Here is a 12,078-nt window from a genome sequence, read left to right as displayed (position 1 = left end):
GCCAGGGCGCAGCGCCAGGGGAATTTCCTGACCATGTCCTTCTCCCACCTGGGCTGTACTTACCTGTGAACCTCTGTGTGGTCTCTGATTCATGTTTCTCCGCAGCTTTAGTAAACCTTGCCGGTGTGATCTTATGACAGCGACGGGGGAAATTCAAGTGTGGGAGGATGATACAGCTGGGAAGATGTTGATGTATTTAAATGTGGTTCCTGGCCTTCTTGTGTCGGAACCTCATTACGTCAATGGTGGGGGTGGGGATGATCGCACCGGCGAGATTCCCGCTTTTGGCCTCTCGCACAATTTTGCACCCACGTCACCATTTGCTGTGGCAAACGCGGTGCAAAATCCCAGTCACTGAGTATGTTTAGAGAACAGAGATTGACAGATTTCTAAATACCAAAGACATAAAGGGATATGGGAATAATGAGGGGAAAAGGCATTGAAGTGGATGGTCAGCCGTAATCGTATTGAATGGTGGAGCAGGCTCGATGGGCTGAATGGCCTAATCCTACTCCTATGTTGTTAAGTTTAAGATCAAATGTTCTCCAAAATCTTAGAAATCTTAGTTATGTTGAATGATTACAGTATTAACTTTCTACCTAACCTTTCTTAACCCTACTGTCAGTTCTTTCATCAAATCCAGGGATTCTCTTTTCTCTAAATCATTATTTAGACCGTGGGCAGCACGGTAGTTGTGGGCAGCACGGTAGCAGTGGGCAGCACGGTAGCATAGTGGTTAGCATCAATGCTTCACAGCTCCAGGGTCCCAGGTTCGATTCCCGGCTGGGTCACTGTCTGTGTGGAGTCTGCACGCCCTCCCCGTGTGTGCGTGGGTTTCCTCCGGGTGCTCCGGTTTCCTCCCACAGTCCAAAGATGTGCGGGTTAGGTGGATTGGCCATGCTAAATTGCCCGTAGTGTCCTAAAAAGTAAGGTTAAGGGGGAGTTGTTGGGTTACGGGTATAGGGTGGATACGTGAGTTTGAGTAGGGTGATCATTGCTCGGCACAACATCGAGGGCCAAAGGGCCTGTTCTGTGCTGTACTGTTCTAAATTCTAAATTATCTGCAATTGGCATTACATTTATAAACTTAAAAATAATAATAGAACAGTGACACTGCAGCAAATTAGTCATAAAACCCCAAATGGTTTCGACTCGATCAATAATAATGCCATTTTTAAATTGATTTGTGGGATATAATTATATGATCAGAATTGCCCCAATATTAAATTCAGGTGAGATTTCTAAATATTGAATTTATGGGCATCAATTGATTCTCGTGTTATTAGGCTGACTGATAGAAATCACTATTTACAATGCATCTTTCCCCACATGAATGAAAAACAGAATAGACACGGGACATTATACCTAGATTTTATTGCTTCAATTAAATAGATTTTTGCATTGCACCTGGTGATTTTTTTACTGGTTTTTATGATCAAACTGTTAGAAATATTTCATGCTAAAAAATAATCTCTCCGAAATGACAATAACTTGTTTGTGCTACTTTAGTGGTATCAATGCACTGTCTGGTCATCTGGGCTTTCTCACATTAAATTCAATCAATAAGAGATGAAATTGATTCAGACAAGTTTGATTGATTTCAGGATTTTGAGCAGTGCCCTATTCAAATGGAAAAGGCATGTCACAGAGCATGATCGCATCAGATTACTGTTACACATTGGCTAAGTTGATCATTTATTAATTTCTGTAGTTGGCCCTCAATACTACCAGTGGTGCTTTGAACATTTTGTTCTCAGCCTTTTGTTTGCAATAGCATTTGAAAAATATGCAGGGTAAATTTTCCAGTCTCGCCTGCCATGGAAAACACTGTGGGCGGAACGGACAATTTGATGGCCATTTAAAAGTCCGTTGATCTTTCCAGTCTCAGAAGTGCGCGACCAGAACATTACGCCCATTGATGCGACCATCAATTCACTCAAAGACACGAGTAGAAGCAAACCGAGGTTTTAATCAGTTTAGAACAGAGCCTGCCTGCGACTAGTACAATACTGTGGACCGCCTACAGGTCAACTGCTCTTTATACTTCCTTTCAAGGGGAGGAGCCATGAGCAGAGCCTGTACATGCCCCAACATATCCCCGTGTGGGTGAAGCCACACAATGGCCCATAGGTGGAGCCCACAAGGTCAACAACAACATAGCTGTAACACAATGGCAGAACATGATACTAATATACTGATGAATTACTAGTACTATACATTCACCACACCCATCTTGCAGCCTCTTTAGTAGTAAATATGGAAAATATACTTGTTGACGGAATACTGATAGTGTTGACATCATAGCCACTAGGTGGAGAATTAAACATAATAGTTGTATTCTTTTTTTTAAATTTAGAGTACCCAATTATTTTTTTCCAATTAAGGGGCAATTTAGTGTGGTCAATTCACCTACCCTGCACATCTTAGGGTTGTGGGGGCGAACCCCATGCACACACGGGGAGGATGTGCAGACTCCACACAGACAGTGACCCAAGCCGGGAATTGAACCTGGGTCCCTGGCGCTGTGAGGCAGCAGTGCCAACCACCGTGCCGCCTAATCCTGTCTGTGCCAATGGTAATTTTATGTAGGCGTTGTTTAATCCTATTTTCCGTTGCATTCCGCATAGCTTTTGATATATTTCTTCAAATGTTTATTTTATTATCTCTTGTAAGGGGTCTTCCTGTTGATTCCCTTGTTTCCCATATCTTTTACTTTGTCGTTATCATTTTTTGACCCATGGATATTTAATGGATATGTATCTTGAAGTCGAGCAGAGGAAATGAGGATCATAGGAGTTGCAAATTAGTATACTGTGCCATGAAAATGTAGGTTTTGAGCAGAAGAACTTTATGGCACCTGAGAGATCGGAGGGATTCGATTCAATTGGTTGGCTGGTGGCCAATGGGTTGGCCAAAAACTTTATTCTGCCCGGTAACAGACAGTGATTGGCTTCAGTCAGGTGGGAGGTCTCCCTTTCTCTTTCTTTCTCCAAAATGGTTTCCTGCCTGCTGGTTTTTTGTATCTGCAAAGAAGTTTTGAGATCCAGATAAATCTACAGTGAAAAACATTACAGACTGAAAGCAAGAACACCCTGTCTAATGTCCATCTGAAACAGAGACTTTTATCCTCTTACTTTTCATATTATTTTTCTTTCCACCCCTCTTTGCCTACTGTGATTGTCTGTCTTATGTGGGTGTAGAGGGTGGGATGAGTTAAAGAGGGAGGTAAGGAATTAGATAATAGTTAACCAGTTGTATTTTCTGCCTATTTAATAATTGTTATTTTTATTAATAAAACTTAATTGTGTTTAAATTTACAAACCTGGTGACTGTAGCTATTAGGTAGCCAAAGACCAAGGCCGGGATTCCCCGACCCAGTGCTGTGTTGGAGAATCTCACGTCTCACCGTCCCAACGCTGGCTACACCATTCTCCGGCGCCGTTTCTCGTGCACCGGCGGGATGCCGACACGCCGGTTGGAGGCCATTGACAGTGCCCCCCCCCCCCCCCCCGGCGATTCTCCGAGCCCCGATGGGCCAAGTGGCCAACAAATTTGGCCGACTCCCGCCGGCATGGATTACTCACCTCCCACATGGCAGGACCTGGAAGGTAAGTGTGCGGGGGCCGTCCTGGAAGGGGGGGGGGGGGGGGGACAGGGGAATCCGACCCCAAAGGAGGCCCCAAGGTGGTCTGGCCCGCGATCAGGGCCTACCGATCAGCGGGCAGGCTGGTTCTGTGGGGGCCTACTTTACTCCACGCCGGGCCTCTGTAGGGCTCCGCCATATTGCCCGGGGTCCGGCATGGAGGAGGGAACCCCCGCGCACACGCGGAAATACGCCGGACATTCTGCAAATGCGTGGGCCGTTCCCCACCAGCTGGAGCTGCGGGGACGGCTCAGCGGCAACCTCGCCCCCTAGAATGGTGAGAATTCCTCACTTTCAGGGGCCGTTGACGCCGGAGTTGTTGGTGCCGGTTTTCATGCCAGTGTGGGGACATAGCCCCATTTTTAGCGAATCCCGCCCCAAAGATTCGGGTATTTTCTAAGAATTAATACTTAATGTCAATTGAGTTGCGACTCTGGGTCAAGTGGGGCTGAAATTGACTGCATACTAGTGTCGTACATGTGTCGTAACACTCTTAAGTGTCATGATTGACTCCGCTTCATAAACTACAACTTTCGAAGTTGAGATAGATAGATCTCTGTTAAGGCCAGTTAGAAAACAAAATTTAGATGCAAATGTGAGTAACTATCTTCAGAAGCACAATTAAATACTGAAATGATTTTTTGCATGCTTCTTATGTCTATTAGAAGCCGTTACCAGATAGATTATTCTTCCCAGCCCAGTCAGCAGTATTTTAATTTCCCCTGATCTCCAGTAGAGACAGTAAGCAGCAATAATAGTTTCTATTGTCTGTGAGTTCTACTTAAAGTTAGATTTTCCGGAGTCAGCTACTTTATTTCTGTACTGCTTAAACTCCACAGCAGTTAGACTTATACTGAATAAGCTCTCCCAGATTTGAAAAATCATACGGGGACTTGATGCTCGCTACCTGGAGTGAGAAGATAAGACTATATGCAGATAGAGTTAACTAGGAGGCCAAATGTATGCATTGTCTCTTAGTCCTCCTGCTTGTAGTCGACCTGCCAGTCATGGGACTAATATCTCACATACTGTCAAGGTAGCAGTGATTGACAGCAGTTTAAGATACGTTCCTTCCACAGCTTATAAAATCAGCATGGCAGTGTGAAAGCAGCTACAGGTGAGGATCTTTAATGAAGCCAATGCTGCGGGGGGGGGGGGGGGGGGGGGGGGGTCTGTTTCCACACAAATCACAATGCACAGTGTCTCAGCGCTTCCAGCAAGGACTATAATGTTGGAAACCTCACCACTGCAGTATCCCCACCCCAATCTCTGGCAAGGCAGCCCCCCACAACTGTTATGGGCTCGCCAAATGGCCCCTTCTTAAGCCGCCCCCCTCAGTCCCCCCATTAGACTCCCCCCTCAGTTCCCCCCTCAGGCCCCGCCCCAACCTGGTATCTTGGTCTCGGAGGGGGGAAAGAGGGTAAGTACCCTCCCTACACTTGCCTCAATGGTGCAGAGGGGGATCCTTCAGCCGAGGTGGGGGTTGGGAGGGGGGCTTGGGCTGGGCTGGAGGGGCTCAGGGGTCTTTACCAGGATGTTCTTCCCATCTGCAGCCTTGAAAAACTCTCTTTCAGAGTGCAAAGTTTCAGTTTAAAGTTTCCCCAGCATGTAAAGATCAATGGTCTGTCAGATGAAGTTGAAAGTCAGTCTTCCCTTTTTGTTTAAATATTTTTATTCAAGGCTTTTTACAAAAATATCAGAAGACCAAAACATCAACCTGAGCAAAAAACCACAAATCCCCAATCTCACCCGATACCAACACCCCACCACAACCCGCCTTCCTATCCCTCCCTACCCCCAGCCCCCCAATCCCCTATCCAATTGGCTCATCCTCACCACCATCATGTGGGCCCTATGCACCACCTTAAACTAGATGTGGCTTAACTACGCACACCCTCCGCATGGCCTCTTTCCACATCCTGGCCCGCACCTCCCCTCCAACTTCGTCTCCCATTTGCACTTAATCCCCTCCACCGGAGCACCCTCCCTCTCTAACAATTTGGTATAGACAATAATAATAATCTTTATTGTCACAAGTAGGTTTACATTAACACTGCAATGAAGTTACTGTGAAAATCCCCTAGTCGCCACATTCTGGCGCCTGTTCAGGTACACAGTGGGAGAATTCAGAATGTCCAAATTACCTAACAGCGCGTCTTTTGGGACTTGAGAGAGGAAACCGGAGCACCCGGAGGAAACCCACGCAGACTCAGGGAGAACGTGCAGGCTCCACACAGACAGTGACCCAAGCAGAGTGATCCCTGTCGAATTATGTCGACAATTATTCAGGGCAGTTAGCAGCTCTGCAGCTTCAATGGTTTTTAGCATGTGCAGCAATGCCTCTCTCTGATCAAAACAATGGTCAAATAGTCAGTTTTGTACAAACACTGTGCAGGAACATGTCCTCCTGCTACACCATCTTTGACTCAGTCCTCTTTTTAACTGATAGCAAATCACAATGTTGCTGGACCACCTCCAGTTTGATTTTATCCCCTCCTATTATGTGAAACATTTTCTGACAGAACACTAATCTTCCTTCAGCCACATTGCAATATGCAAAAACAATGCTACCACTCAATGGGTAATGGTGAACACTAGCAGTATTGTGAAGTCAGATATGTGAAGCATGCAAGGGGTTTGTCGAAGTAGAACATTACCTGCTTGCATGTGTTGAAGGGAGGGAGTGTTCAAGGGACTTTATGGATGATGAAGACAGAGGTAGATAGGTACTTGATTAATAAAAAGATCAGGGGTTACGCGGAGCAGGCAAGAGAAGGGGATGAGAAACATATCAGCCATGATCGAATGGCAGAGCAGACTTGATGGGCAGAATGGCCCAATTCTGCTCCGATATCTTATAGTCTTATGATGGACAGATTAGATGAGGTTCTAGTATGAGGTCCTATAACTGAATATCGGAAGAACCCAAGGGGAGGTGCTGCAGATGTGGTTGCCAATCGTAGTCGAGTATATTCCTGGAGGTTTCATCACATAACTCACCCTCATATTCCTATCATTAGTTGCCCAATGCAACCATCCTAGAATCATAGAATCATAGAATTTACAGTGCAGAAGGAGGCCATTCAGCCCATCAAGTCAGCACCGGCCCTTACAAAGAGCACCCTACTGAAGCCCACATATCTACTCTATCCCCGTAACCCAGTAACCCCCACTTAACATTTTTTGGACACTAAAGGCAATTTAGCACGGCCAACCCACCTAACCTGCACATCTTTGGACTGTGGGAGGAAACTGGAGCACTCGGAGGAAACCCACGCACACACGGGGAAAATGTGCAGACTCCGCACAGACCCAGCGGGGAATCGAACCTGGGATCCTGGCACTGTGAAACCACAGTGCTAGCCACTTGTGCTACTATGCTGCCATCATCTGGCCTTGGGCATGGGCTCTTTACACCGGTGGACAAGCAGACTTCTCCCATGGCCAATGCAGTGACCACTTCACCCAAAGAACATGCTGACAGAATGTTCCAGGTTGTCCACATTGAGGACACCAGCCTAAGAAAGATAACAACATCACCCATCGGAATAACCACATGCTCAGGGCGCTTGAACAAACAGAACTCAAGGTTCCAGGACTATATTACCACCTAGAACTGGCCTTTGAACTTCATCATTGCACAATTAAAAAGGATGTAGGTGACGTGATGAGCTATGCACCAGCTGCAACAATTTAACCTGTGCCTCACTAGGTATGTAAATAGTTATGCATTGTTAGCTCGTTTTTGAAAGGGCCACAAAGAATCCAGCACGAGTTTGTAGAGTCAAAATAAATAACTTTATTTAAAATTACATATATACAGCAGCGATAGTAGTAGCAGTAGCAGGACACGAGTAGTAGAAGTAATAGTTATAGTAGTAGTAGTACCGCTGCTTCACTCCTTTAGCCATGACCACACTAGCCAGCTCTATTTATACAGGTGAAACTGCTAATGATTTCTCGCCCCCCCCCTCCCTCATTGGGAGAGTTCATACTCGGGATACCCATATAGACGCCAGCCAATAGTATTCAGGCAGGTTATAACACTCGTTTAATTGTATGTCACATAATGGATGTGTACATAGTTTCTGATCGCGCACACTGTTACATCTCATGCCACCAGTTGTTCCAACTAAACGGGGACCAAGTGATTGTATGATGACGTGGCTACAAAAAGGGTCAGGTGTCAGGAACATGGGAACACTCCCTAGGAGTGCGGCAGAGTACAAGCACAAAGTAGCTGCTCAGCTGGTGAATAAACTCCTGTTCATTATAAGTCAACTATTTGGTGGTGAAATGCTTTCTAAGTATCCAATAGGGTAGGTAGGAAGCGCCCATTCATTATGAGTTAGAAGCTCATCATATGGGTCTCGGCGAAAATAAAGAATCACTATCCAAAAAAATGTTTGGCTCGTTGAATTTTCAAATAAGGATCTTTATACCTGTTTGCATCCATCTCTGCAAGATTGGATTGTCCTAAATGTAGTAGCCTGGTCTATGTGCAGCCAAACTGGTGGTTCCTAAAGGAATTGCTGTCACCTGGAACTAGCAAGGTAAACATTTCAAGCCTCCTTAATAGAATGTGCAGCAATGAGGCCAAGGAAACCATTCCATCACCAACATTTCACCCTAAACCCACTTGGGCTGTACAGATCAATGCTAACTTCAATCGCTACTGTTTCTCCTGATACCTGCCTCTGCCCTCTCTAACCAACCTTGTTCTTTGCCTGTTACCTGTCCCTCCTGCTACTGCTACATAATCACCAGTTTCCCTTTTCTCTTGCTCCCTTTTCCAAAATAATTGGCTTCCCACCTTCCTTTGCCTCCTTTCCCAACCTGACTGGCCTCTTTCCTGATGCTATTGTTTTATAAGACATTAAGGCGCAGGTGCAGAAGTAGGCCATTCGGCCATCGAGCCTGCTCCCCCATTCAATGAGATCATGACTGATCTTTCTCAATCCCCTTTCACCACGTAGCTGAGGCTAGCATCACAAAAGTCTAATTCGATTCAGTCATTGAGGAACCCTGGGAGTCTCTTTGTCGCCCACGCTCACCAGCTTGATGATAACTGGGCACCAGGCTCAATATCATGTGCACATTAGACCTCGCCATTCAGATGTGGAAATTTCCCCACTCTACTGCATGCCTGAAAATGAGTGCACTCATATCTAGTTAAAGCACTCTCAAAGTGTGCGAGAAAACATTTTGTTCAGTTTATTTCACCATGTCAGAATGACCTCATGCTTTACAGCAGATTTATGATAAATGTAATTGAAATAATGGAGTGGCTATGTATCTCAAAATCACAATGTGCACATACAAAGGTGATGATTAAGGTTACTGAAGCAGAGAATCCTTTCAAATCTCACAAACAGTGAGAACAAATATAAATAATAGACATTACAGGTTTAACATAATTAGATGTATTTGGATTGCTAAGCGGCCCACAAGAAAAATTAGGGCATTTTAAACGTACTAAGATCTGGCAGCCTGCCTTGCTAACATGATGGGATGTGAATTTCACTTTGTGGTTCTCCATCTGATTAAATCTTGATCTCAGTTGGCCAGAGGAAGTGCCGCTTTTACACAGCCAAAGATGGGAGTCTGCAGACATTTGAATACCTATCGTGTGCCACATCTCATGGAAGCATCACAGGAAGGGCATTGGCAAAGATTAAGAAGGTAGCAATTAACTGCAGTTCTGTAGCTAGGGAAGATATTACTAAATAGACCAATGCAAGGGTCATACCCTGCAGACATGGGAAGAATGATATTGCCACCTGAAGATATGTATAAAGTGGGAGGGAGGGGGCAACCAAATATTAATCTGACTGATATGGACGTGTCATTTATGAGGACAACTAGCAAGTGAGCAAGGGATTGCCTATTGAACTTTCAATTATAGGTCATATACACAATTACATCATATACTCCACAAAGAGATTTAATAGTGCTGAATAAGCGGAATTTGAGACATTTGTATCAAATGCTCAGAAACATACTTTGCCAAAGGGATATCATTGTGAAATCTGAAAGCAAAGCAAAAGCAGACAGTTCCTATTATAGGCTTGCAAGTGCAGTTAGTAATTGAACAAAACTCTATCTTCACTGTGCACAATGCCAGAAACACTTAGCAGCAAATTTGTGTTGCCAGTGGAATATGCTCAATTAAACAATGCATGTTATTCTCCCTTCAAAGAAAGAATAAACTTGCATTTTTATTTTGGAAATCTTTTTATTGGCATTTTGAAAATTCATAAACAGCTTTGTACATTGTTGGCCGTGTTTATTTACTGTATTATACAGAAAGGTTTGTCTTGTCCTTCCCTTAATTTCTCCTATTTACATTTTACTGCCCTTTGGTTTGGCGTGTGTTCCCTCCCTGCCCCCCTTACACCCCCCTTGTGTGTCCCCGGTCGTTTTTTTGGGGGGGGGGGGGTGTTTCCCCCCCCCCCCCCCCTCCTCTCCCCTTCCTCCCCCTCCCTTCTTTTCTTCCCCCATCATCTTCGGCTGCGTTTCCACTGTGATTTGGAGGTGAATTGCCCCCTCCCTCCCACGTTGTCCCTTTTGTGTCCCTCCAGCCTTTTTTCCTCTTCCCACCCCATCCACCAGAGTTCCACATTCCTATGGTTCCCCCCCGTCTTTATTTTTTTCTTTTTCCCCACCCTTTTCTTTCTAACTATCCCATTTCCCCATCTTATTCGTTGTTACTGGCCCCAAACAGGTTCTGGAACAGGTCGACAAGCTGCCCCATGCGTTTAGGAAACCTTCCTCCAACTCTAGGATGGCGTACTTAATCTTCTCCAGGTGGAGAAATTCCAAAAGGTCAGCGAGACAGTCTGCAGCTGTGGGTGGGGCTGTCAATCGCCAGCCGAGCAGGATTCTCCGGCAAGTGATTATGGAAGCGAAAGCCAGGGCGTTGGCCCTCTTCCCCATATGTAGCTTTGGCTGCTCTGATACCCCGAAGATTGCCATATTTGGGTATTGATGTGTTATCTGTGTTGGTCTAACATCGACTGCAACTGGATGCAGTTAAACGAGAAACAGGCTTCCGAACACAGGAGATGGTCCAACACTGTTTTATTGAAGCTGCTGATTGCTGTACAGAATCTGCTGTGGGTTGGCACTCTATTAACCTAACTGATAACCTCCTACTGGTTTGATCAGACTAGCTCTCTACCACATGGTGATGATGTTTACTGGCTTGTGCACTGTGATTATCTCCCTAGCCGTGTCCTGTGAGAGAGGGAGAGCCTTAATGCCCTGTGGGCTTTATAGTGGTGGTGTCCTGTCTGGTGATTGGTTGTTCTGTGTTGTGTGTGTTCATTGGTTATCCTGTGTGTCAATCACTGTCTGTCTGCATCTCATGATATACATCAGGGTCTAGGTTCGATTCCGGCTTGGGTCACTGTCTGTGCGGAGTCTGCACATCCTCCCCGTGTGTGCGTGGGTTTCCTCCGGGTTCTCCGGTTTCCTCCCACAGTCCAAAGATGTGCAGGTTAGGTGGATTGGCCATGATAAATTGCCCTTAGTGTCCAAAATTGCCCTTAGTGTTGGGTGGGGTTACTGAGTTATGGGGATAGGGTGGAGGTGTTAACCTTTGGTAGGGTGCTCTTTCCAGGAGCCGGTGCAGACGCAATGGGCCAAATGGCCTCCTTCTGCACTGTAAATTCTATGAGTGGATATTATGACAGGCCTGGCTTCTCTCTCACCCCACAACCTTGGATGTTGCCTCGGAAAAGGCTGTCCAGAACCCAGCAAGTTTGGGACGCGCCCCTCCGTTCACATTTGTCCTCCACCTCCGGGAGGAACCTACTCATTCAGGTTCTGGTCAGGGTGCTCTGTGCACCACTTTGAATTGCATAAAGCTAAGCCTTGCGCAGGAGGAGGTGGAGTTGGCCCTGCTCAGTTCTTCGGTCCAGAGTTCCCACCCACTTCTGTCCCCAGTTCGTCCTCCCATTTCCGTCTGGTCTCGTCCAGTGTGTTCGGGCTCTGTCTAGTTGCTTTAAACTTGCATTTATATAGCATCTTTCACAACCTCAGGGTGTCCCACAGAACTCCAGTCAATGAAATGCTTTTGAATTTTAATCACTGTTGTAATGTAAGAAACGCAGATGCTAATGTGCTCCCAAGAACAGCAATGAGACAGTGACCTTCTAATCATTCTGGTTGAGGGATAAATATTGGCTGGGAAACTTAGCAAAGGTGATATTCAATTGCAAAGAACAGATGTACATGAACAACAGGACGAGGTCAGGCTGGACAGTGTACATCACAACCAAGAGTCTCCAGAGGACATGGGAGCATGTTCACTCTCTGCAATGTTGCCAAGAAATGGAACATTAACTAGGGAACATATGGTTATAATGAAACAGCACAAGGAACAACATGTTCTTTCTGCAGCCCACAATAAGGATTGATGAGACAATGTACTC

Source organism: Scyliorhinus canicula, chromosome 3, assembly GCF_902713615.1.
Source record: "Scyliorhinus canicula chromosome 3, sScyCan1.1, whole genome shotgun sequence".
NCBI classification, from domain to species: domain Eukaryota; kingdom Metazoa; phylum Chordata; class Chondrichthyes; order Carcharhiniformes; family Scyliorhinidae; genus Scyliorhinus; species Scyliorhinus canicula.
The sequence above is the reverse complement of the archived record's forward strand: the minus strand, read 5'-3'. Positions refer to the sequence as shown.